Source organism: Pongo pygmaeus, chromosome 13 (assembly GCF_028885625.2).
Source record: "Pongo pygmaeus isolate AG05252 chromosome 13, NHGRI_mPonPyg2-v2.0_pri, whole genome shotgun sequence".
Classification (NCBI taxonomy): Eukaryota; Metazoa; Chordata; class Mammalia; order Primates; family Hominidae; genus Pongo; species Pongo pygmaeus.
Window position 1 is genome coordinate 79601678 of NC_072386.2, and position 24447 is coordinate 79626124.

A 24447-nucleotide genomic window follows, 5' to 3' on the forward strand; every position below is an offset into this window, starting at 1 on the left:
GAGAGAAATTTGATGAAAACTTCATCCTGAAGCATACAGGTCCTGTCATCTTTCCATGGCAAATGCTAGACCCAACACAAACGGTTTCCAGTTTTTCATCTGCACTGCCAAGACTGAGTGGTTAGATGGCAAACATGTGGTCTTTGGGAAGGTGAAAGAAGGCATGAATATCTTGGAGGCCATGGAGCACTTTGGGTTCAGGAATAAGAAGACCAGCAAGAAGATCACCATTGCTGACTCTGGACAGTCTAATACATTTGACTTGTGCTTTATCTTAACCACCAGACTACTTTTTCTGTAACCTGGAGACCACCCCTCCACCCCATTTGCTCACAGTAGCCTATCATCTTTTGCTATCGATGCATTTTTTTTTTTTTTGAGATGGAGTCCCCTCTATTGCCCAGGCTGGAGTGCAGTGGCACGATCTCAGCTCACTGCAACCTCCGCCTCCTGGGTTCAAGCGATTCTCCTGCCTCAGCCTCCTGAGTAGCTGGGACTACAGGCAAGTGCCACCACGCCCAGCTAGTATTTGTATTTTTAGTAGAGACAGTGTTTCATCATATTGGCCAGGCTGGTCTCGAACTCCTGACCTCATGATTTGCCTGCCTCAGCCTCCCAAAGTGCTGAGATTACAGGCGTGAGCCACCTTGCCCAGCTGATGCATTCTTTAGGTTCTATATTTTCCTTATTCCCCTCTAGTTCTAGCTGGATTGCAGAGTTAAGTTTAAGATTATAAAATAAATATTAAATAACAACAAAAATAGTAAAAGGACAAAGAATACAATGTATACATGGGCAAATTATTTGAACAGACACTTCACCAAAGAAGATATAGAAATGACCAACAAATATAACATATATAAACGGCCAAAAAAACCATGAAAAGATGTTCAACGTCATGAGTTGTCTGTGAATTGCAAACAAAACTGCAATGACAGATCACTACACGTCCACTAGGATGGCTAAAATTACAGACCGACAATACCAAATCAGTCTTGGTGGGAGTGTAAGTGATGCAAACACTTTAGCAAACTACTGGGCAATTTCTTAAAGTTAAGCATATGCTTTTCATATGACCTAGTTTTTTCACTTTTGGGTATTTTCCCAGAATAAATAAAACATATGTTCACACAAATACCTGTGGGTGAATGCTCATACCAGCTTTATTCACAGTAGCCCCAAACTGGAAAAACCCCACATGTCTATTAACAGGTGAATGGAGAATCACTGTTGTATATCCATACAATGGAATACTACTCAGTAATGAAAGGGAATGAACTCTTTATATTCACCACAGCATCAAGGAATCTCCAGATCATTATGCCAGGTGAGAGAGGCTAGCCGGAAAAAGAGTATATCCTTCATGATTTCTCTTACACACAAATTAAACAACTCAAACTAATCTACAGTGATTTAAAAAACAGATGTGTGGTGTCCCGGTGCCCAGGGTGGTGGGAGATGAGGCAAAGGTGACCAAGGTGTCCCTTGTGGGTGATGAAGGTGTGTTGCCTCCTGATTGTGACCTTGGTTTGTGACCTGAGTGTGCACATAGTCAAACTCACTGGACTGGAAGCTTGAAGTGGACACAATTTACTGGACAGAAATCATACCCTCAATAAGGTTTCTAAAAAGCTGCCTTGCCTCTGGTTGGGGGTAATTATAGACTGGGATGGATAGCAAGGAAATCTGGGGAAGCTGAGCGGTGCTCACGTGGACGTATACATGAGCAGATTCAGTGAGTGGCACACTTAAGATCAGTCATTTCACCCACTGTGCTACTATGCGTGTACATTTCAAACCTCAATTAATAGAAACAGAATACAACTTACTGTTTTAGGCTGAGAAGAATTCCTAGAAATTTTACTAAAAGATTTACTCTTTTTTTTTTTTTGAGACGGAGTCTCGCTCTGTCGCCCAGGCTGGAGTGCAGTGGCGCGATCTCTGCTCACTGCAAGCTCCACCTCCTGGGTTCATGCCATTCTCCTGCCTCAGCCTCCCGAGTAGCTGGGACTACAGGCACCCGCCACCATGCCTGGCTAATTTTTTTTCTGTATTTTTAGTAGAGACCAGGATGGTCTTGATCTCCTGACCTCGTGATCCACCCGCCTCGGCCTCCCAAAGTGCTGGGATTACAGGCGTTAGCCACCGCTCCCAGCCAAAAAGGTTTACTCTTTTGGTAAAGTAAAAACTCATTTTCTTTTGAGTTAGAGTTTTATGCATCAAATTTGCTCTAAATGGCACAAACCAATTAATAAGGGAAGGAGAGGAAATCCACATCTCTTCATGTTCTCACTGGGTGCATCAGGGAATGTTGGCATTAAGCCCCTTCTAGCTTTGCAGGTAAACTTTTCCCTCTAGGAAATTGGTGTGAGAGATGCCCTCCAGGAAACTGGCATGAGAGAAAGAAAATAATGCTAAATATAAACAGTTCGTTTTCTAAGAAACGTCACCTGTTTGTTTATGAAATTTTGCCTTGGAGGTGCAAAATACTAAATAATTTATTGAAGTTGCTGCTGCAATGAAGTGTTTTCAGTGAACACAAAATAAATGTTTCTAAAGGTTTTAGTTTGTTTGTTTGTTGTTGTTGTTTTGCATGACCCAGTGTGTTCTAGGAATCTCCCGGCCGAGCCCGGGCAGTCTAATGATAGAGACACCTGGGCCACCCCAGGCATTCTAATGGGAGAGACTCCCAGATGACCCCAAGCATTCTAAAGAATGCAAATTAAACTTGGCTTTTAGTTCAGTTTGCTAAGTTGAGGCCTTACTTTTTGTTGGCCTCTCTCCATAAATCCTGTTGAGTGAGAAACTGATCTCAGGTTCTTTTCTGATTATGTCATTGAAGTTCACCCACTTTAGTTGTTTAATGGTTGTTGCATTCTTATCAGGCAGTTTTTGCCTAAGGCACCCATTTCCCACTTATGGAGGGCAGAAATCTAAGGTGGCCCCGGAACCAGAACCAAGCCCTCTGGCGTTATTCACATGATTATGTTACCTTGTATGGCAAAAGACTCTTTCAGATATAATTAAGATCACTAATTGTCTGATCTAAAAATTGGAAGATTATCTGAGGTGGGGCCTAATATGAGTTCTTATTTATTTATTTATTTATTTATTTATTTATTTATTTTTGAGACAGAGTCTCGCTCTGTTGCCCAGGCTGGGCAATGGGGCAATCTCGGCTCACTGCAACCTCTGCCTCCAGGTTCAAGCAATTCTCCTGCCTCAGCTTCCTGAGTAGTTGGGATTACAGGCACCTGCCACTGTGCCTGGCTAATTTTTGTATTTTTTAGTAGAGACGGGGTTTCATCATGTTGGCTGGGCTGGTCTCAAAGTCCTGACTTCAGGTGATCCGCCCGCCTCCGCCTCCCAAAGTGCTGGGATTACAGGTGTGAGCCACTGCACCCGGCCAAGTTCTTTAAAAGCAGAGTTTTCTCTGGCTGGTAACAGAGCTGGAGTTAGATTTGACACCAGGGTGGATTCTCTGTTGCTGGCTTTGAGATGGAGGAGGCCCTGGGAGGTCCCTGTTACTGAGAGCAACCCCTGGCTTATAGCCAGCAAGAAAATGAGGATTTCTGGGGACTGCAAGGAAGTGAATTTGCCCAACAACCAGATTGAACTTGGAGGTAGATTTTTTTTCCCCCAAACCTCCAGATAGGAGCCGTTGACATTGGCCTTGTGAGACTCCAAGCAGAAAACCTCATTAAACCCGCCTGGACTTCTGACCTGCAGAATTATGAGACCATAAATGGGTGTTGTTTTAAGCTATTAAGTCTGTTATGCAGTAATAGAAATTTATTATTTGTTACACAGTTATAGAAAATGAATATACAGGTGGGTGGGGTGGGGGGTATAGCTCACACCTGTAATCCCAGCACTTTGAAAGGCTGAGGTGGGCGAATCACTTGAGCCCAGGAGTTTGAGACCAGCCTGGGCAACATGGCAAGACCTCATCTCTATTAAAAGTACAAAAAATCAGCTGGGTGTGGTGGTACATGCCTGTAGTCCCAGCTACTTGGGAGGCTGAGGTGGGAGGATCACCTGAGCCCGAAAACTCGAGGCTGCCGTGAGCAGTGACCATGCCACTGCACTCCAGCCTGGGTGACAGAGTGAGACCCTGTCTCAAAAAAAGAAAAAAGAAAGAAAGAAAAAATTAATATATAGCTCTGATAATACAATCTCAGTAATAAACCATTTGATTTATTTCCAATGTTATTGCTGTTTCCTGGAATAATGAGTGTGGTTTGATTTTATTTTTATTTTTTAGTTGTGGACAAGGTCTCCATTTTCTAAGCCACTGTGAGAATTCAGGTAAATCACAGCCCATCCTGGGACAGTTTCTCCACATTCTTGCTACTCAAAGTGTGCTTCATGGACTAGTGGCTTCAGCCTCACCCAGGAACTTGTTAGAAACACAGAATCGTGGCCCCGCCCCAGACCTCCTGATGCAGAATCTTCATTTTAGTAAGTGACCCACTGCCCCCGTGCCCCCTGATGATTTGGGTGCTCATTAAAGTTTGAGAAGCACTGTTCGAGCTTGCCCTGAAGTTGTAGTGTGCTCTTATGGATTTCAAACCAAAAAGCATTACCTCTGTGAAGCCAGTCTGGAGCCTGGCTAGACCTTCTCCACCACCTCGGGGGCTTCTTATGTTCCAGAGTCTAACACTCTGGCCAGATACCAGGGACCTTTCACCCTCAGAACCTGTGCTCACATGTGGCAGCGAGCAGTGCCTGCACCTCGAGGCACCGCATCTTCCCAGCTACAGCGGGCCTGGCTGCTCCAGTTGCGCCCAACATGCGTTAGTAGGGGAATTAAATACCCCTCTCACTCCCAGTTTTGTGTATTTAAAAAATCCTCGGAAGAGAGTGGTATATGAGGCTTGAGGCTTATCAGCAGCTGCAGCAGCACGGGCCACATCGTAGCTGTGAGTCACAGACAAGCATGCACACTGTGGCTGCCTGAGGCCTCTGAGCTGCCTTCCACAGTCCTTCCCTCTGCAGGGCTTGGGCATGGCAAGGCGGCTTCTTCAGCAAGTGCTGCGGTCGGCGTAGCGGGATTCAGAGTGCAGTTTGTCCGAGTGTCCCCTGCTTCAAGCTCACCTCGGCTCTCATCCCCCAGCAGACCACACATGCCCAGGGGAATGACCCTTTCTCACCTCTGCGTCTTCAGACTGGGGCTGCTTTCTCTCCATCTCGCCTTCTCCTGTACCACCTGGGGTACTAAATCTTCCAGGAAACCTTCCTTGAATGTCTTCTGACATCCCAGTGAGGGGCTCCTGATATTCACTTCCATAGTGCTTTGGTCACCTACTGCAGCATAAAACCACTCCAAATTGAATTGCTTTGCTCACAATTGCACAGGCCAGGGATTTGGGCAGGGCTTGGCTAGGCGCTTTTCACAAGGTGGGTCTCCTTTGTGGATGTTGTTTGACGCTGTCCTCTGAAGCCTCCACTGGAGGCTGGAGCTGCCTGTCCAAGCTGGCGGCCTGACACTGCTGGGGGGAGGCACAGGTGGCACTTTGATGAAAGCACCTACACCTAGCCTGTCTCTGTGGCTGGGGTTCTATCACGGCATGGTGCCTGGGCTCTGAGAGAGGGGGTCCTGAGAGCAAGTGCTCCAGGAGACACAGCCGAAGCCACGGAGCTCTCTGTGGCCTGGTCTGGAACTTTCACACACCACAAATGCTGCATTTCTGTTGGGTCAAATGTGTCACATAAGTCTGCACAGACTCAGAAGGAGGAGACTTACACCACCATGCTGTGGCAGGGACAGCAAAGACTGTGTGGCCACGCTTCCTCTATCATGCGTGGCCAGGGTCTTCCCCATCACGGCTCCTCCTCTAGGCCGTGCCATCTCACAGGGCTGCCTCCAAGCACATGCCTTCCCCAGCACCACACTCAGTGCTGGCCCTGTGAACACATCTGTGGGACTGATGGAGTAGAAACCTGCTTCAGCAAAAGTCAGGGAGTGGCAAACCTGGGAATGTAGAGAAGCACTCTGTGTGCAACATGTATTTCTTATGTACGCAATGACGGCTGAAGTCCATGCAGAGTTTATCACTACTGGTCAGTTTCAGAGTGTATGTCAGAACCTGTGAGCCTTCCTTGCCAGAACAGTTTGGAGTGTCACACGAGGACTTCAGCCTGGACACCAGAACCAGGTGGGCAGTGAGGCCCATCACATGCCACTGTAGTGTGAAGGGACAGGGTCTGCCTGCTGGTCTGCCCAGGGAGAAGATACTCCTAGCTCTTCAGGCTCCTACTCAATTCCCTGACAGCACCCCTTTGCGAAAAGGCACCACCCTCGGCGTCAAGGGCATCTCTGAATGAGGGTCATGGTGAGCTTGTGTTAGGAAAATAGCTCTCTTGCCAATACGCAGGCAAAGTAAGCTTCTGCAATTCTCAAAGTCCCGAGTTTGCAGAATTTTATTTACAGCAAAATGTTGGTTTACCCACAAACATCCTGCTTGGCTAAATATATCTCCTGCTCCTAGAACAGGACCTGTGGTTTTCAAGCGTGGGTTTTGGCCTCCCTTCAGCATGCTGGCACGCATGTGCCCTGCTCTTTCTCCTGTGATCATCGGCATGATAGGAGGCAAGTGTGTCTTCTGACACAGGCATCTCACAACACTAGTGCAGCCGGACCTTTGTCTGGTAGGTCTCTGTGCACCTAGGAGGACCTGGGCCTGCGGGAAGTCTGGGGCCCACTGCTGGGCATGCTCGTTTCTTGAGCATCTGAGTCACCTTTACAGTCTGCAATGATTGACGAGGTCAAACAGGACTCACTTGCATTGCTGGGTCTCTGTGGCAACAGGGAGGACTTGGAGGTAGGTGTTCAGGTCAGAAGGGACAGTCCTGACTTCCTCCACCGCTGCCTGCAGAAGCAGAGGCTGAAGCCACAGGCTGTGGGGGTGGGGAGCGTGCTCCAGGAAGTGGCTCTCGGTGCTCCTGTCCACAGCCTCTGCAAGGAGAGGCCCAGGCCCAGGCAGAGAACACAGTATGGCAAGTGAGGAGAAGGGGAAAAAAATCAAATTACATGCTGTTTCTCCTTTGACAGTAGGAAGGCAGGAGGGAAGGGAGCTATGTAGACAGGAGATGCTCCCAGTTCTGCTGGAGCTTAGGCTGGCCCTAGAGCTAAGCTTTAGCAATCTCCAAGGGAAAAGGATTGTTTAACAGAAAAATGGGGCCGAGGAAATACTGGACTTCAAATGAGAAGAAACTTTTTCAGAACCTTCGTGGCCTTGGGGCTGGTTGTCCTTCCCAGAACCATACTTTGTGGCAGTGGTGAAGTCATCTCTGATCTGAATCCTCCCCGGCCAGGATGTCAAATGGTCATTTACAGAGAATTAGTAACTGACAGGGAGAGGAGAGAACACCCTTCTTTGCCTGTGAGTGATGGCTGAGTCACAGGCAGTGTGCGGTGATGGGCAACCATTACTTTTTTGTTTGCTGAAATAATTTCATGGTGCAGATTGGTTGGGAGAGTTCATTTTTGAGAAAAGTCAGTTTCCTGTATTTGAGCAAAGAAACCACAAATCATTCTTTAACATTAGAAAATTTCTGTAAAGCACGACTTGTCCTAAGTGAGGTGCGAGCGACACGAATCTTTTCCTCAGGCACAGAACTGTCATTCCTGCACTCTTGCGAGCCAAGGGTTAAATATTCAGGAATGTTCTGCCACCTGTTCTTAGGCAGCAATTTGAGCCTGGGAGGCCGCCCAGACAAGGACATGACAGCCCCCTCATGCCCCTTGCAGCTCTGAATGCCTCTCATCAATCCCGGGGTCTTGGGGGAATGGCAGAAGGATCCCCATCACGGTGGAGTCTCCCTTTTCACTTATAAATGCGGTGGGGCTGTGCTGTGCCCTCCGAGTGAGGAAGGGCTCTCTTCAGCCCACTCCATAGAAGCCTCCCTGGCAACCCAAGACCCCTAGTCCAGCTGCAGATGGCAAAGGAGACCCAAAGTGCAGAAAAAAACTCTATGGATAACCCTCAACAGCACTGCAGTGGTCCGAGGCTCCTTGAGGCTAAGGGTGCAGAAGACCAGCCCAGGCACAGGTGTCAGGGAAGGCCCTGTCCTCAAGCGTTGGGAAGGAGGTGCTCTTCCAACCAGCCTCTGTCCCCCAACTGAGGGAAGGAGTCCGGCCAGGGGCCACCTGGGCCCACCCACACCCACTGCATCTTCTCCTCCTTTTCCATCTGGTGACAGCTGCATTTCCGTGGGTGGCCAGGAGGAGAGTTTTTGATTCCCTCGCTGCGATGAAGACATGTTTGAAGAAAAGAAGCTGAGCTCACTCTGAGCCAGGTGTTAGAGGGCTTTGGTGCTGGTGCTGCCTGGGGATGTTGAGTGTGTGACGGCTCCTAGGATCTGAGCAGGGCCAGGAGGACGCACAGGAGGGCCGGGGCGCCACCAAAGGCAGGGAGAAGCCCACGTGGACGTCATCAGATTCCCCCTTCGTTATTTAACTGAAACTCCAGTCCACGAAGGGCACCGTGTTGCAGGCCCTGAGAGACTCCTGGCATTAGCGCTCCAGCCAGGCCCCTCTGTCCTGTTGCTGTGTCTGCACTGCCCTGGCTTCTGTATGCTTTTGCTGTATGGCCAGGACCTGTGGCTCCCGTGGCCTGCCCTTCAGCTGCCCTTGAACTCATGGAGCTGTTTTGCTGGCAGGCGCAGAGGCAGGAAGGACCCAGGGGTTTTGATCCTCACCGCCGTCCTCCCCGCCTCATGCCTTTGCCCAAGAGGACCAGAGTGGGAGTAAGAAGCCCGGGCAGACGGGCAGACTTGAGGGTGTCATTAGGATCCGAGTTCCCCTAGGGGTTGGGCTCCACCCACCCTGCCCCGGAACTGGCCCGAAATTGTGCCCTGCCTGCCGCTCCCCTCTGGGCCCTGCTCTGACTCACCCTCCCCAGTATCCCCTGGAGCCCCCTCCATCAGTCCCTGGGTGCTCATCTCACGGCGTGCTCCTGCGGAACCAACAGCCCCTGCCCAGACAGCAGGGAAGCCTCAGCAGAGCCCTGGGGGCGGTTTGGGTGGTGAGGGAAGGGGAGGAAGGATGGAAGCCCACAGGGGGCTGCGTAGTGCGGGGGCGGGGTCTGAGTTGGGCAGAGCCGAGGCGCCTCTGCTCAGGCCTCTTCTGAGTGGGGTTCCAGGGCCTGCACGTTCCCCCTGCTCCGCCTCCTCCACCCCGTGCAGTAGGAGGATTCCCCCGCAGTGCGGGGGCTCCTGCCCAGAACAGGTCCCCAGGCCTCTCGCCCCGACCAGCAGCTTGGGCTGGAGCTGGAGCCGGTGAGATATTTTTCTTTACTAGGGAACCTTGCCTAGCACTGCTCTGTTCTCCAGGCAGGACGACGGCCTTTGGGGCCTGGTGGACGGGATTGGATGCCTCCCTCTCTGCTGCAACTGCTTTGGGTCCGTCTGGATTGTTCCCCCAACCGTTTGCCACGTGCTCCCTGCGCTTCGGGCGCTGGGTTGGCCGCGGGGACCCCAGCACGGTCCGCGCACCCCTGGGGACCCCCGTGAACAGGCCAGGAGGTGGGAGCTATGTTAGTCACTGCGGGGTTACAAATCAGGATGTAAAGTGGGGGCCAGGGGCCAGGAAGGAGAACCAAGGGGCGCCGCGGGGTGGGGGTGGGGGTAGGCCTCGCGGGAGGGGCCGCGGAAGCGAGGCCAGCAGCACCCTGGAGAGGGGCGGGGAGGGTGCTTGGCCCATTCTGGGCGCTGTCAACGGGTGACAGACTCAGGGTCTAGCTGTGAGGGACGTGGGCTGGGGCAGCAATGGAGCAGGAGTCCGGCAGGGCGGGTGCGGGCCGGGCCTGCGCAGGTCAGGCCGAGAGTATGCGCGCGCTTTTGGGTGGGGGTGGGAAGGCGGGGCGAGGCCCAGGACAGCGTCTGGTGTCAGAAACTGGCTGGGCGGGGACCATTCCAGAGGCCAGGAGAGCAGGAGGAGGACGGACGCAGTGGGGAGGAGGGCCCTAAAATTGACTTTGGAGCGGGTTACCTGTGAGACGTCTCAGGGAGGAATGTCCAGCAGACAATTGGCTACGGAAATCTGGAGCTCAGCAAAGAGAATGGGGCCGCGTGACCATGACATTTACCCAAATGATCCTCAGCAGGCCTCGCCAATTCCTGGGGACACCAGCCTCTCACAGAGGATCTTTCTGTCTTCTCAGAGTCACTTTTACAAATGTTGCCACAGGGTTATATTGCTTAGCTTCCTTCCTTCCTTCCCTTCCCTTCCCTTCCTTCCTTCCTTCCTTCCTTCCTTCCTTCCTTCCTTCCTTCCTTCCTTCCTTCCTTCCCTTCCTTCCTTCCTCCCTCCCTCCCTCCCTCCTTCCCTCCCTCTTTCCCTCCTTCCGTTCCTCCTCTCTCTTCTGTCTCCTTCCTTCCTTCCCTCCCTTCTTCCCTCCTTCCCTCCTCTTTCTCTTTCCTCTCTCTCCTTCCTTCCTTCCCTCCCTTCCTCCCTCCTTCCCTCCTTTCTCTCTTTCCTCTCTCCTCCCTCCCTCCCTCCTTCCCTCCTCTCTTTCCCTCCTCCCTTTTTTCCTTCTTTGCTCCCTCCCTCCCTCCCTTCTTTCCCTCTCTTTCTTCCTTTTCTTTCTCTTCTTCCTTTCTTCCTCTCCCTTCCCCTGCCCCACCCCGTCCCCTTCCCTTGTATAGACAGGGTCTCGTGCTGGTGCCCAGGCTGGAGTGCAGTGGGCAATCATAGCTCACTGCAGCCTTGACCTCCTAGGCTCAAAGCAATTCCCTCCACCCAACGCCCCCCAACAGGCCTCCCAAAGTGCTGGGATTACAAGCATGGGCCACCAACCATGCCCAGCCCACTTAACGATTTCATGCATATAACTTGTAACTGACCTAAGATAAATTATGTGAATGCTACTCTGGAGGGAGGAGAGGGTGTCAGTGGAAGTCGTATGACTTTTGCATATCTGTGCCATCAAATATAGGTAAAAGTATCAATGGTGCAATTCTGCTGTTTAAATAGCATCCTTGGCTCTAAATAAAAGGGCTGATATTTTAAGTTGATTCATATATTGTAAATTAATCCAACCTAATTTTTAAAAAATTGGGGGAATGTTTTTCTTGTTAAGTCATGTTATAAAAATAAAAACTGGAAATTCTTGGCTTAAAAAATAAATAAATAAAATTGAAACAGATTCTTAAAATAATCCTCAGCTTAATGTAAGCAATTTTGTCTGTGACATATCACGAGTTTGATAAGCTGGAGATGTTCTATTAAAAATATTGAAATAGAAATGTCTGTGACTCATGCCTGGTGGCATCTTGCATGCTGCACTCCTTGGATTATGAGCCCAACCTTTTGGAAATGGATGGACTTGGGCCTCAGGCACAGGGTTGCTCATTTCTAGCTGCAGCTTCTTAAGCTTGGAGATTGGTTCCTCCTCTGTAAAATGGGAATTCCTAAGCCTCGCTCATGGAACTGTGAACTTCTTGGAGAGGCCCTTGTAAAGGCCGTGGGATGGCGCCAGCACACTTGTCCTGTCATTCCTTATCCACGCATGTCATTTCCTTTGTGTGATATGGAGGAGACAGGGCCCCCATTTACTGGGCTGTGTGTAAAATACCTGGTGAGAGTGTTTGAGAAAGATTACTTGATAATCATGCACAAGGATGGTATCAATGAGCTGGATGTTCCCTAAGATGTGACTTCAAGCATTCCTATCTTAGGATACATATTCAGTTTGCCAAGTGTCCTGCAGAAAATTGTGTAGAAGCTCCACAGCTGTCTCACCAGCCCAGGTAGAAGATAGCATTCTTTGGGCCCTTGCTACAAAGCGAGGTCCCTGGACTGGCAGCAATCTTGTCACCTGGGAGCTTGTCTGAAATGCAGGCTCTCAGGCTTGATCCTGTATAACCATGACTATGGCCACTGGAAATGTGGTTAGTGCCACATAATGAAATCATACTCTTTTGGGTATATTCGGTTAAATAAAGTATCTTATTAATATTAATTTCACTTTTTTTAACTTAAAGTCTCTACCAGGAAACTTTAAACTTCATATGTGACTCCCATTATATTTCTTTACTTTTTGAGACAGGGTCTTGCTCTGTCACCCAGGCTGGAGTGCAATGGTGCAATCTTAGCTCACTGCAGCCTTGACCTCCTGGGCTCCAGTGATCCTCCCACCTCACCCTCCCAAGTAGCTGGGACTTCAGGCGTGTGGTACCACACTCAGCTAATTTTTTTTTTTTTTTTTTTTTTGCGATGGAGTCTCGCTCAGCTGCCCGGGCTGGAGTGCAGTGGTGTGATCTTGGCTCACTGCAACCACCGTCTCCCAGGTTCAAGCGATTCTCCTGCCTCAGCCTCCTGTGTAGTTGGGATTACAGGCACCCACCATCATGCCTGGCAAATTTTTGTATTTTAGTAGAGACGTGGTTTCACCATGTTGGCCAGGCTGGTCTTGAACTCCTGATTTCAGGTGATCTGCCCTGATCGGTCAATTTTTTTAATTTTTATTTTTTTAATAGAGACAGGGTCTCACTATATTGCTTCAAGTGGTCTTGAACTCCTGGGCTCAAGTGATCCTCCTGCCACAGCTACCCAAAGTGTTGGGATTACAGGAATGAGCCACCTTGCCTGGCCCCATCATATTTCTGTTGGACAGTGCTGCACTCAAATCCATGTTCTCAGAATCTGTATTTTAACTAGATCCCTGAGTGATCTCTGTGCCATTAAAGTTTGAGAAGCACTGCTCTCCAGTAACTACAGCCTGTGGCCCAAATCCGGCCAAACGCTTGTTTTTGTGAAGTGAATGTTACTGGAACGCAGTCACACCCTTTGTTAACACACCATCTGTGGCTCTTTGTGCTTCAGGGGTGGAGCTGAATAGTGGTGAGCTCGCAGCAGAGCTTGAGAGGCCATCTAGCCCTTATAGATAGTTTCCTCAACTCCCGGCCTAGGCCTTGTTCCTGCCAGCATCTTATGGTGTGGTCTCCAACCCTGATGTGCCTGTTCATGTCCTTGTCAGGAAAGTCCCTAGGCACAAGTGCCTGTGGTAGAAAATGCTTTTGGAGGCCTGCTTCTTTCCTGGAAGTCACAGAGGAGGCCGAGGATCCAGGGGATGAAAAAGATTAAAAGATGATTTAAGATCAAAAGTCCCTAGTGATATTGGAAAGGCCCTTTGAGGCCACCTGACATTATCTTGCTTGTTGATTGGTGAAGCAAGACCCTAATAGGGGGTGGGTGGTGAGTCCTTTAGGTGCCGGGTGAAGGAGCCAGTGGAAACCTGGGTGAAGCCGGATGGGTGCCACCTCCAGTTGTTTTTGCAACAGGGTGTTTTCCCAGATTGTAGGTGTTGGTGGGATGGGAAGGCCCAGAAGTGAGTTGTGCAAACAATGCAAAATTTTGTCCCCTCAAATTAACACTTGGTTTTAGTTGCAATATTTAATTTACTGTGCAGTTTTCAAATAATATTAAAAGAAGGCGTGGGGATTTGTATGTTAATCAGTGGGAAGCATAGAGTTAAAAAGACAAGACAAGACTAAGAAATGCTGCTCTATTTTTCTGCTACTCAAAGTGTGGTCCACAGACCAGAGGCATGAACATTGCCAGGAGATTGCTAGCAATGCAGAATTTCAGCTGGCCCCATCGAGTCAGAGTCTGTATCTTAACAAGCCCCAAGTGACTCGCAAGCACAGGAGCGTCGGAAACCCATCATTTCAGTTACTTTTAGGCTTTGGTGTGTCTTGAAATCACTTGGGAGGTTTCAGAATTCTGAAGCCCAGGTCCCACTTCAGAGCTCTGTCTGGGGAGAGGCCAGGCATGGATCCATCTGAGGGTCTCCAGATGGTTTGAACATGCAGTGGAGGGTGAGAGCCTCAGTCAACACTGGCCTTGTTTTTGCTCCGAGTTTCACAGCCATGAGCCCCAGTGTGCCATGTTCCAGGTAGAGTCATCTAGGAATTTGCTCCTGAGTCAGGCTGCTGAAGCCCACTGTTTGTTCCCTCTCCCTGGAAGGGTGGAGATCCAGCCCTCTCCGGATTTTCTGAAACTCTGGTGAAACTTTTGGAAGGTGTGACAGGGATTCTGACTCCAACTTCCATGGCCAGGCACTTGCATGGCAGTGAAAGAGCAACAGGATTTGGTGCTTCCCCCACTGGGTGATGCAGGAATGTTCTGGATATCAAACAGAGAGTTAGCTTATTGAGACATGATTTTCAAACCCATGAGCAGTATGCTTTCTTTAAGAAACACTTGTATAAATTGCATTACTGTGAGGAATGGCTCTCAGCACTTTACAGATATTAGCTCATAAATAACATGACAGTCCTGTGAGGTGGCTTTACAGCTCCACCCACTGAGAAGTGGAGTCAATGTTGGTCCCCTTGATTCTGGGCCTGCCTTAGTGGCCTGTCCACCAAAGTTACAGTGGAGTGATGCTACATAACTTTCAAGACCAGGTCATGAAGAGGTGACAGCTTCCTGCTGGCTCTCTGGAATACTCCTGGGCAACCGTGGAAGCCGTCTGACCGCTCTGATCGAGCATGGCCACCATGCTGCGAGGAAGCCCAACCAGCCCACAAGTGGAGAAGTGCTGAGGTACTGAGGGGCTAAGTGACTGTGATGGGCAGAGCCCCTGAGATTGGCAGGCCACTTGTTCCTGCATCAGATCTGGTTCATCCTGACCGATGGGCCTTGTTTGTCATGGGAGGGGGCCACAGAAATTGGGGCCCCAGTGTAGCTGGTGTTATTCAAAGTCTGACTGGCTGAGGCCCCCTGAAGTCAGGGTAGCCCCTGGGCTCTGTGCTCTCCCAGCTGCCATTCATGCTACACTTTTTCACCCACCCTTGGCCTCAGGTAGGGTCAGAGGCCTTCAGGGTGTCCACCTTTCCTCCTCCCCAAACACCTGCTGAGCATCCCACTCAGCCACACTCCAGAGCTGCAGTAGCCTTAGGGGACTTTTCTGCCTGGGTTCCTTGTGGTCAGTCAAACACCAACTCCGACTCCTCATAGTGGGAAGGGTGGGATGGAAGCCAGGGGATGTCTGTTGGCAGGTGCACGGCTCTGCAGGCATCTGCCAAACAGATCTTATCTGACAGCCACTGTTAGGCAAAATGGTTCTCTAGACCTGAAAATATGCCCAAGAGGGGATGCCGGGAGTCACCAGCACCCAAGAGAGCACCCTGGGGCCAGGGCTTCAGTTGTTGGTGAACTCCTGTCCCTTCTGCCACTGAGCCCTCCTCAACTAGGGCAACCATAGCCCCTGGAGACAGGGTGTAAGCATCTTAGCAGTGCATTGCAGTGGAGCGGTGACGTAAATATATAAGGGAATATCTTAGAGAGGATAGCATTAGAACAAGGCTGAGCCTTCAGTTTGAGACAAGGACTGGATGCACAATGGGCCCTTTAACAACATAGGTTTGAACTGTGTGGGCCACTTATATGCAGATTTTCTTCCACCTCTGCCATTCCCGGGACAGTGAGACCAATCCCTCTTCTTCCTCCTCCTCGACCTACTCCACTTGAAGACAAAGATGAAGACCTCTATGATGATCCGCCCCCACTTGGTGAATAGTAAATATATTTTCTCTTTAATGATTTTCTTAATTATATTTTCTTCTTTCTAGCTTACTTTACTTTAAGAATACAGTATATGACATATATAACATACAAAATATGTGTTAATTGGCTATTTATGTTATCAGTAAGGCCTCTGGTCAACAGCAAGCTATTACTGTAAAGTTTTGGGGGCAGTCGAAATGTATATGAGGATTTTTGACTGCCTGAGAGTTGGTGCTCCTAACCCCTTCATTGTTCAAGGGTCAACTGTACTTCGAGGTACTATAATTTTAGTGATTAATTTGTCTTTCTTGTTGGTGCTCTATTGTGTGGGTTGATTTGTTTTCATGAATATGTATTGGTAAATAAAATAAAAGAGTTTTAAAAAAGGAAAGCCTAGGCTGGGTGCACTGGCTCACGCCTGTAACCCCAGCACTTTGGGAGGCCCAGGCAGGTGGATCATGAGGTCAGGAGTTCAAGACCAGCCTGGCCAAGATGATGAAACCCCATCTCTACTAAAAATACAAAAATTAGCTGGGTGTGGTGGTGGGCACTACTCAGGAGGCTGAGGCAGAGAATTGCTTGAACCCGGGAGGCGGCGGTTGCAGTGAGCTGAGATCGTGCCACTGCACTCCAGTCTGGGTGACAGAGTGAGACTTCGTCTCAAAAAAAAGCCTGTGTTAACTACACCCATTAGCTGTGTGCTCTTCAGCAAATAACTTACAAGGGGCCCTCCACCTTTCCCTACTCATTCCCTCTGAAACTGCATTTGCAAAATTATGACAGTGAGAGAAATCTGACTTAGTTGATTGCATCTTGCTTCTGACCTCCAAGCTGTCCTTGGTCAAGGCAGCATGGGCCAAGGTAACTATAGGAGGAATATAGTTTATAGTTTAACTTAAAAGCAAGGGTAAAAGTAAATCCCTCCATAAAACTAACCCCCTCCTTGCTCAGGGACCAAAAACCGCCTTTGTAAGACTAATGAAGGACCACAAGATTAGAATTGTGGGAGAGGCCTGAACTCTGCCTAAATAATGGCATAATTTCTATAATCCCTTACTGCTCAGGGGTCATGTGGCCAGAGGTCACAAGATTTGTGACGTCTCCAATTTCTCCTATGGATACATCACTATTGTAGAACCTAAGATTGGTTTTATCTGATTTTTTTCAGACTGACTTCACCTGGACCCCTGACTCATAACTCAGCTGGTCCTGTGGTTCCACCCAGAGGTGGACTCAGTGCACAAGGATTGTTTTCCACCCCTTTATGATTTCATCCCCAACTAATCAGCAGCACCCATTCCCTAGTCCCCCAGCCCACCAAATACTTGAGTGATAACTTCATTTCTCCTGCATGGGCCAGCCTTACGTCAGTTAAACTCTTTCTCTATTGCAATGCCCTGGTCTCAATGGATGGATTTCGTGCAGTGGCCAGGAAGAACCTATCAAGTGGTTACACTTTTACCTCAGTTCCCTCCAGGACTCAGGAACTCCTCTCTGGGCCGTTGTAAAGATGAGAAATAATACACATACAGCCTGGAGCTCAGTGTTATTTGGGCAAGGCTGTGGGTAAATGTCTGTAGGTAAAAGATGGGAATTGGATCTACCCAGACAGCTCTTCATGCATGCACGTTGGGGAGACAGAAAACTCACCATCCAGGGAAGGCTTTCACTCATGTGATGGCTTATTTTATGAGTCAATTTGAGTGGACCGTAAGGTGCTCAGATTAAACATTATTTGGGTGTGTCTGTGACGGTTTTCTGATGGGATTAGCATTTGAATCAGCAGACTGAGTGAAGCGGATGCCCTTCTCAATGTAGGTGGGCCTCATCCAACCCCTTGAGGGTCTGCACAAAACAAAAGACAGAGAACAGAGGAATTTGCTCTCTTTCCCCCTTACCTCCATGCTTGAGCTGGGACATCTCATTTCTTCTTCTGCCCTGGGATTGGGATTTACATCATCTGTTCCCCTGGTTCTCAGGCTGTTGGAACGGGAGTGAATTATAACACTGGCTTTCTTGGGTCTCCAGTTTGCAGATGGCAGATCTCAGGGCTTGTCAGCTTCCATAACTGTGTGAGCCAATTCCTCAGATAAATTTCTTCCTGTGTACATACCCTATTGGCCCTGTCTCTGGAGAAGCCTGTCTAATTCACATGTGGTGGGTAGGGATGGTTAGCTGGCTGAGTTCCTCCCTTTCCTCACTCCATGTTGTCCTGTGCTCTCCCTGGGCTGTTGGGGTGACAGAGGGGAGGAAGGGAGGGAGGAGACGCAGTGGAGAGGATGGAGGAGGCTTGCTGAGGAGTGCAAGGGGCAGCAAAGGGCAGCAAAAGGCAGCTGAGCTGTGTGGGAGGTAGGGAGTGGGAAAGCAAGATGGCGGCGGGAGGTTGAGGGATGTGGTGGGAGCTCAGTCCCCTTGTGTGGTTGGAGACTTGCAGAACTGGCTTGATTATCCTCAAGTCCCCTTTGGTCCCTGGGCAGCAACACCCACGAAAAAGTGCTGATTTCCCCAGACCATGGTGCAGCTACCACCCACTGAACCAGGGTTGAAGCTTTTATACTCAAGGGAGAGTGGAAACTTCTAGAATAGGGAACAGCTTGGTGAGCAGGTAAATATGGGCAGGCAACATTTCCGAAAGTGGGTGTGCAGGTGGTGGGCGGGTGGGGGGAGACGCACTATTTTCTTTTCCCCAAAAGAACTAACTCATTCCTTAGCTCATTCCTTAGAGACGACTTCATGAAAACAGAAGCAACGATGCTCCCAGAATCACAATCATATGTTAGATTTACTCACTTGAAGCTTCTCTCTAGATGTGGTTAAGGAAATATGACAAATAGACCTTGTTCTGATTTTTACTTTCTCTAAAGAACTAATATAGCTGATGGATTTATGATGAGAAAGCCATTAACACCATGAGCTGGATTTATAGTGCTCCTTGTCTCTCAAAAAATTGAGATACTTTGAAATAATAGGTATGTTTCTTTAAGAACACATTCTAGAAATTCAGGGCAAGAAGACCCTGCATCTGAAAGAACACACAAGTGGACATTCTGTGTTCAGAGAGACGAGAAGTTCCTGCCCTGGGGGACTATTTGGGTACTCAGTGTTCGTAATGATAAGATTCATTTAAAAGGCAAAAACCCACAAACTAAAATGCGGTCAAACTGTTGCAGAGAGTAGGGGTGACGTACAAGGTGAAGGAAACAGAAGTTTTGTGGTTTAATAGCTGGTTTCATGATGAGTTATGGTATTTCTTCAGAAAAACTCTGCAAGCAGTTACGTGGTGCTGTTAGCTTTGGGAACTAATTCAGTCATGGTTTTGTAACTCATCTTCAATGGTGCTTGTTTTTTTGTTTGTTTGTTTTTGGTTCGTCTTCACAGTCACAGCCCAATATTTTTGTTTGGAGGTGGGGAGGGAGTGGGTTCCAATTATCTGCTGCTGTGTAATAAACCATCCAAAATGCAGCAGCATAGAGCTACCATTTTATTATTCCAGTTCTTCAGATTGCCTGGGGTCAGCAGGATGGTTCTTCTGCTGACCTCCTTTGGGGTCTCTCCTGTTGGCAATGAATGGTAATAGGGCTGAATCACCTGGCCCTGGGACTAGGAAATGGAACATGGACAGCTGAGCCTCTCTCTTTCTCCTTGTGGCCTCAGGACTTCTCCATGTAGTCTCCCCAGCAGGTCGATGGTCTTTTAAAATCAGGGGTCAGCAAACGTTTCTGTACAAGACCAAACATTTTAGACTCTTTGACCATATAGTCTATGTCACAAGTACTCAACTCTACCATTGTAATGCAAAGGTAGCCATAAATGCCCATAAACAGATGGACATTGCTCTGCTACAATAAAGCTTTATTTACAAAAATAGACAGTGGGCTGGATTTGGCCTATGGGCCATAGTTTGCCAACCCCTGTCTTACATGGTGGTTCAGGACTCCCAAGAGCACAAGAACAAACATTGCCAAGCTTTACAAGTTAGGCCCAGAACAGGCACAGAGTCACCTGCTACACTGTTGACTAAAGTGGGTCTCAGGCTTAGTCCAGACACAATGTTGGAAAGCAGGGAAGAAAGAATGTTTCTTCTGCCTTTTTAGGTTTAGTGACTGTGGCCTGCAAATTAAACTAACAAAGGACAGATTAACAGGAGGAAAAGTATACAAATTGTATTTGATGTTAATATCTTAATTTTTGGGCTGGGCATGGTGGCTCATGCCTGTAATCCCAGCACTTTGGGAGGCTGAGGCGGGCAGATCACTTGAGGCCAGTAGTTTGAGATCAACCTGGCCAACATGGCGAAACCCCGTCTCTACTAAAAATACAAAATTAGCTGGGCATGGTGGTGCACACCTGTAATCCCAGCTACTCAGCAGGCTGAGGCAGGAGAATCGCTTGAAGCCTGAGGCAGGAGAATTGCTTGAAGCCAGGAGGCGAAGGCTGCAGTGAGCTGAGATCGCACCCACTGCACTCCAAGCCTGGGCAAAAGAGTGAGAGTCAGCCAGGTGTGGTGGCTCACACCTGTAATCCCAGCAGTTTGGGAGGCCAAGGTGGGCAGATGACCTGAGGTCGGGAGTTCGAGACCAGCCTGACCAACATGGAGAAACCTCATCTGTACTTTAAAAAAATAATATTAATACAAAATTAGCTGGGTGTGGTGGCACATGCCTGTAATCCCAACTACTTGGGAGGCTGAGGCAGGAGAATTGCTTGAACCCAGGAGGCGGAGTTTGCACTGAGCCAAGATTGCACCACTGCACTCCAGCCTGAGCAATAGAGGGAGATTCCATCTCAAAGAGTGAGAGTCTGTCTCAAAAACATTTTTTAAAAAATTTTTACATGTAAACAAGTATCTTACAGAAAGTGAAAACCCAAAGAAAGAGTTATGACTGAGAACTCATATACCATTTTAACAAAGACTATAAATTTGTGGCAAAATGACAAGGCAAAGATAAAGGATTTGAAATTCTAGTGGTGATAAACTGTGGAATGTCAAATATGTGGGGGAAAACTAATGGAAGATAAAGTTTATTTAGTAAGTTTGTTTATGCAGATTGAAGCCAGTACCATGTCAAGGGATAAACATTGTCTCCTCTTCCTGGCAGAGGGGGACCCCTTCACAAAGGGAAATTTATGCCCTCCTTTACACAGGCGGGAGAGAATAGAGAGATTTTCCTGCTTCTGCTGTTTCTCATTTGCCTTCAGCTCAAAATAATCCTTATGCCAAAGTGGTATATTTTGGGGTGGCATGCTCTGACTCCCTTCAGGGATTACTGCAGAAGGACAGTTACAAGGATTTGGGGTTCTTGGGGCCATCTTTGGAGACACATGCCACAGGGGAGTGAGAGACGTAAGGTCACTCTTTGGCGTTTGATTTTAAGGAAACATTAGTGTATGCAAACTTTGTGTTTAAACCAAAGAGCAGAATTTATCATTTGAAATGAAAATTTTATAGCTACTAAAGTAAAAATAGGTGAGTTTTGTTATCTTCTGTTGAGTGCTACTCCACCAAGGTTAACAAAAGGACTGAAGTGCAAGGATTTCGTGGTGGGAATGCTTGTCTCCTTTGCCTGCTTCCCCTCATTCATTATTTTTGTATCTGGATACAGGAAACAGAAATGCTACATGACAATTACTCTCAGATGCAATGGTCTTTCGGACATCATGTTTTGCTGGGGTCAGATGGGGACCTTATTTTCTGTGTGTTCTGGTTCCCCTCTCTGTTCTCCAGGTATTCTGAGCCACTTCTCTGGTAAAGGGGTGTCCCTAGGGGCAGCTTTTAAAGGGCTGAGGGCCTTCAGGCACAGGCAGGGGCCCTCTTGCTGGGGTGATCCCCTGGTGAGACAGAGCCCCTTTACTCTGGTCTGCACTGTTTTACAAGCCTTGACTCCCCAAACTCAGGTTCTCCCACCTTAGTCCTAGCCACGAAGCTGACTGTTTCTATAATACACTGGATCATGTTACTGCCTTTTGGGAAAACCCCTGACTGCTCCTCCTGATCCTCCTGACTGCCTGCAGTGGAAGCATCATCTATATTCCAGCTTCACCATCTTCCTGCCCACCCAGCACACACTGCCCAAGACCCTACTCTATAATCCCCCTGGACTCTTCAGTCTTCCCAAAGGAGTCCTGAACCTTCCTATCTTCTCGTGTTTACTCAAAGCCTGAAATGCTTCCCCCATTTGAAGATGATTCTCCAAATCTCAACCTAAGTGCCCCTTTCTCCAGGAAGCCCTCCTTAGTTTCTTTTTAGTTGGATCACTTGTTCCTTCCTGAATGAACCCGAGAAGGAGAGAGAGAGAGGGAGAGAGAGAAAGCAGGTTTTTACTATTTTACTGAAACATATCCTAGAAGCCCCATGAATACTTTCACATGTAAACTTAGAACACATTTACCTTTGCAGAGTGCAGAGAGTGCAAGAAAGTTTAACTGAAAACTGTGATAGTTTCTGCTTCTTAATGATTCATTTCTTGCATGGTGAGCAATTCCGTACCTGGTAGAAGAGTTGCTGAAGTATGTTCCCCAATTGCTTGTTCTCATTTCCACATAATGTGTGTGTGTGTGTGTGTGTGTGTGTGTGTGTGATGCATTAACAAGTTAGCCAGTATATAAGTTTACGTGCTGCTCTTGAATTTCTCCAAAACTTTCTTATGGATCATTTAAAAGCTCAATGGTGTCCCTTCAATAGCTCAGCTGATAGAGCAGAGGACTGTAGCTAATTCCTCATAAAATCTCAATGAGATTAAAAACAAGCAAGCAAGCAAGAAAACAAACAAACAAAAAAACAGCCCAGAAAGGCAGATGCAAAGAAGCAGCTAAGCCTTCCCTGTGGCTATGTGAATGGATGCTCAGGAGGGCCCTTTGCCTGGGGTTAGGGAGTACACAGGCTTCTTGTGTTAGTTTTTGTTTTTTCTGTAGTGAGGTTGGCAAAGCTGCCTCCTCTCCCAGCCTTGAGCTGGTGCCTGGGTCTAGGTGGGTGCTACCGAGGTATAAAAGGAAGTCGGGGCTCTTGTGGACAGGGGGACCGCCCACCCCAGGATTTCGAGTTAGGACAGGCTCTCCAGCTGAATTTGGGGGGCCTCATGCCAGCAAAGTGCTACGAGCTCAGGCACACTTGAGGGGCACTGGTGCAGGTGAAACAGAACAACCTGAGGATCTCAGCAGGAGGGACAACACAAAGCTGTCCCTGCTCTTAGGGGCACAGCCTGCATGCAGGTCACTGTTCCTACACGGCTGCTGCCCCTGTGGGCATGTCACAGTAAGTTGATCACTGTGACTTACGGATTTTGCAAAAGAGTAGGAGTTTATTCATGAGGCAGTCAAGCGAGGAGACGGGAGGACAGGTCTCAAATTTGCCTCTCTAAAAATAGGATGTGAGGGTACTTATGGGCTAGAAAGCCAAGTGGTCTTGAGGTGAAGTGGGAGGTAATGGGAGTTCATGCAAGCCTGGTGGGGCTGCACGGTTCTTCACTGGACATGTGCAGAAAAGGGTGGCACTAGCCTGATCTAAGGGTGGAGTTTTTAGCTCTCTGATGTCAAAAGGTCACTCTTTGGACACCCACACAGGTTCAGCTGAAGGGCTGGTGGGCTCAATGAGCTTGAACTGGACAAGTACTGCCCATAGTTCCTGAAAAACAACTCTAAGCGCTGGTTACTATAGTGACCCACAGTCAGAGCTGGTGTAAGGAAGTCAGTGGGAGTTTAGTGAGTACTGCTCAGCTACGTGGCGTTTAGCTATGCGGATTTTTAGATCAACTAGAAGCATGAGATGAAAAGTAAGCAACTTAATCAGGTGAGCCCTCAGCTTCAGGCACATCCTCTTTCTGCCTCTCACCTCTGCATCTTCCCTTCTTTTGCCCAATTGGGCCCAGCCAAACAACTCTGCCCCATCTGCTGTTTCACACTGTGAGGGCAGTGCACCAGGGTGCGAGGCCCTTGGTATGCACAGGCTGCGCTGGTGGCTTGCACACAGGCCAGGGCATTTTCCACAGTGTGGATTGGGACCCCTTAATGGGCATGGACTTAATTTAATAAGATGTGACTGACATTTTAAAAAATGAAATAAAAATAAATTTTAATGAAAGAATGCATAATGCTAAGGTTTTGTTTTGTTTTGTTTTGTTTTTTGTTTTTTTGTTTTTGTTTTTGTTTTTTTGAGGTGGAGTCTCACTCTGTCCCTGAGGCTGGAGTGCAGTGTCGCAATCTCGTCTCACTGCAACCTCCTCCTGGTTTAAGAGATTCTCCTGCCTCAGCCTCCTGAGTAGCTGGGATTACAGGCTTGTGCCACCATGCCCAGCTAATTTTTGTATTTTTAGTAGAGACAGCATTTCACCATGTTGGCCAGGCTAATGCTAAGGTTTTTTTGTCCTAGCTTTTTTTCTTGCTTTCTGCATCATTGTACTTATCAATGTTCATACTATGCAGTGCGTGCATACTGTATCCAAATGCATATTTCATCATGCGCCTTGAGATGCTCTTTTCTTTCACTTTCTCTGATATCACTATCTCTTGGGTTTCTTCTTCCTAGTTCATACAATCAGTAAGTTTTTATTTCTCATTTACTCCTGAAATACTGGGTTCTCAGGGCTCCTTGCTCTGCCTGGTGATCCTGGTGATGAGAGCTGATGACCTCCACCTTCCTCTTGCCCCAGGCCTGCCTTTCTCAGGAGGGCTAGACCTGCAGGTCCAGCAGCCACATGGTGTCTCTTGGATGCCCCCCGGGGCTGACCCTGGGCCCCATCTCCGTCCTGCCATCCTGCTTCCCTCCTGGGTTCTCCGTCAAGTTGCCTAAGCCTAAATCTAGGCTCTTCCATCTCCATTAATGTGCCACATCCAACTATTCACCAGATGTCATCATTGCTACTGCCTTGGTAGCAACCACCTCTCCTGTCCAACCCCAACCCCACCCCAGCTTGGGCCAACATCATGTCTTAAGA

At 48.4% G+C, this 24447-nt stretch overlaps 1 long non-coding RNA gene across 1 annotated transcript in view; it reads left to right on the forward strand.

The window, feature by feature from the left end:
* Nucleotides 1-6558: 6558 nt before the first annotated feature.
* LOC129044380 (uncharacterized) overlaps nt 6559-24447 on the forward strand; it is an 88264-nt gene continuing 70375 nt past the window's right edge. Inside the window, exon 1 of the long non-coding RNA XR_008504660.1 lies at nt 6559-6824. This is a non-coding gene — a long non-coding RNA (uncharacterized LOC129044380). The remainder of the gene's footprint in view (nt 6825-24447) is intronic.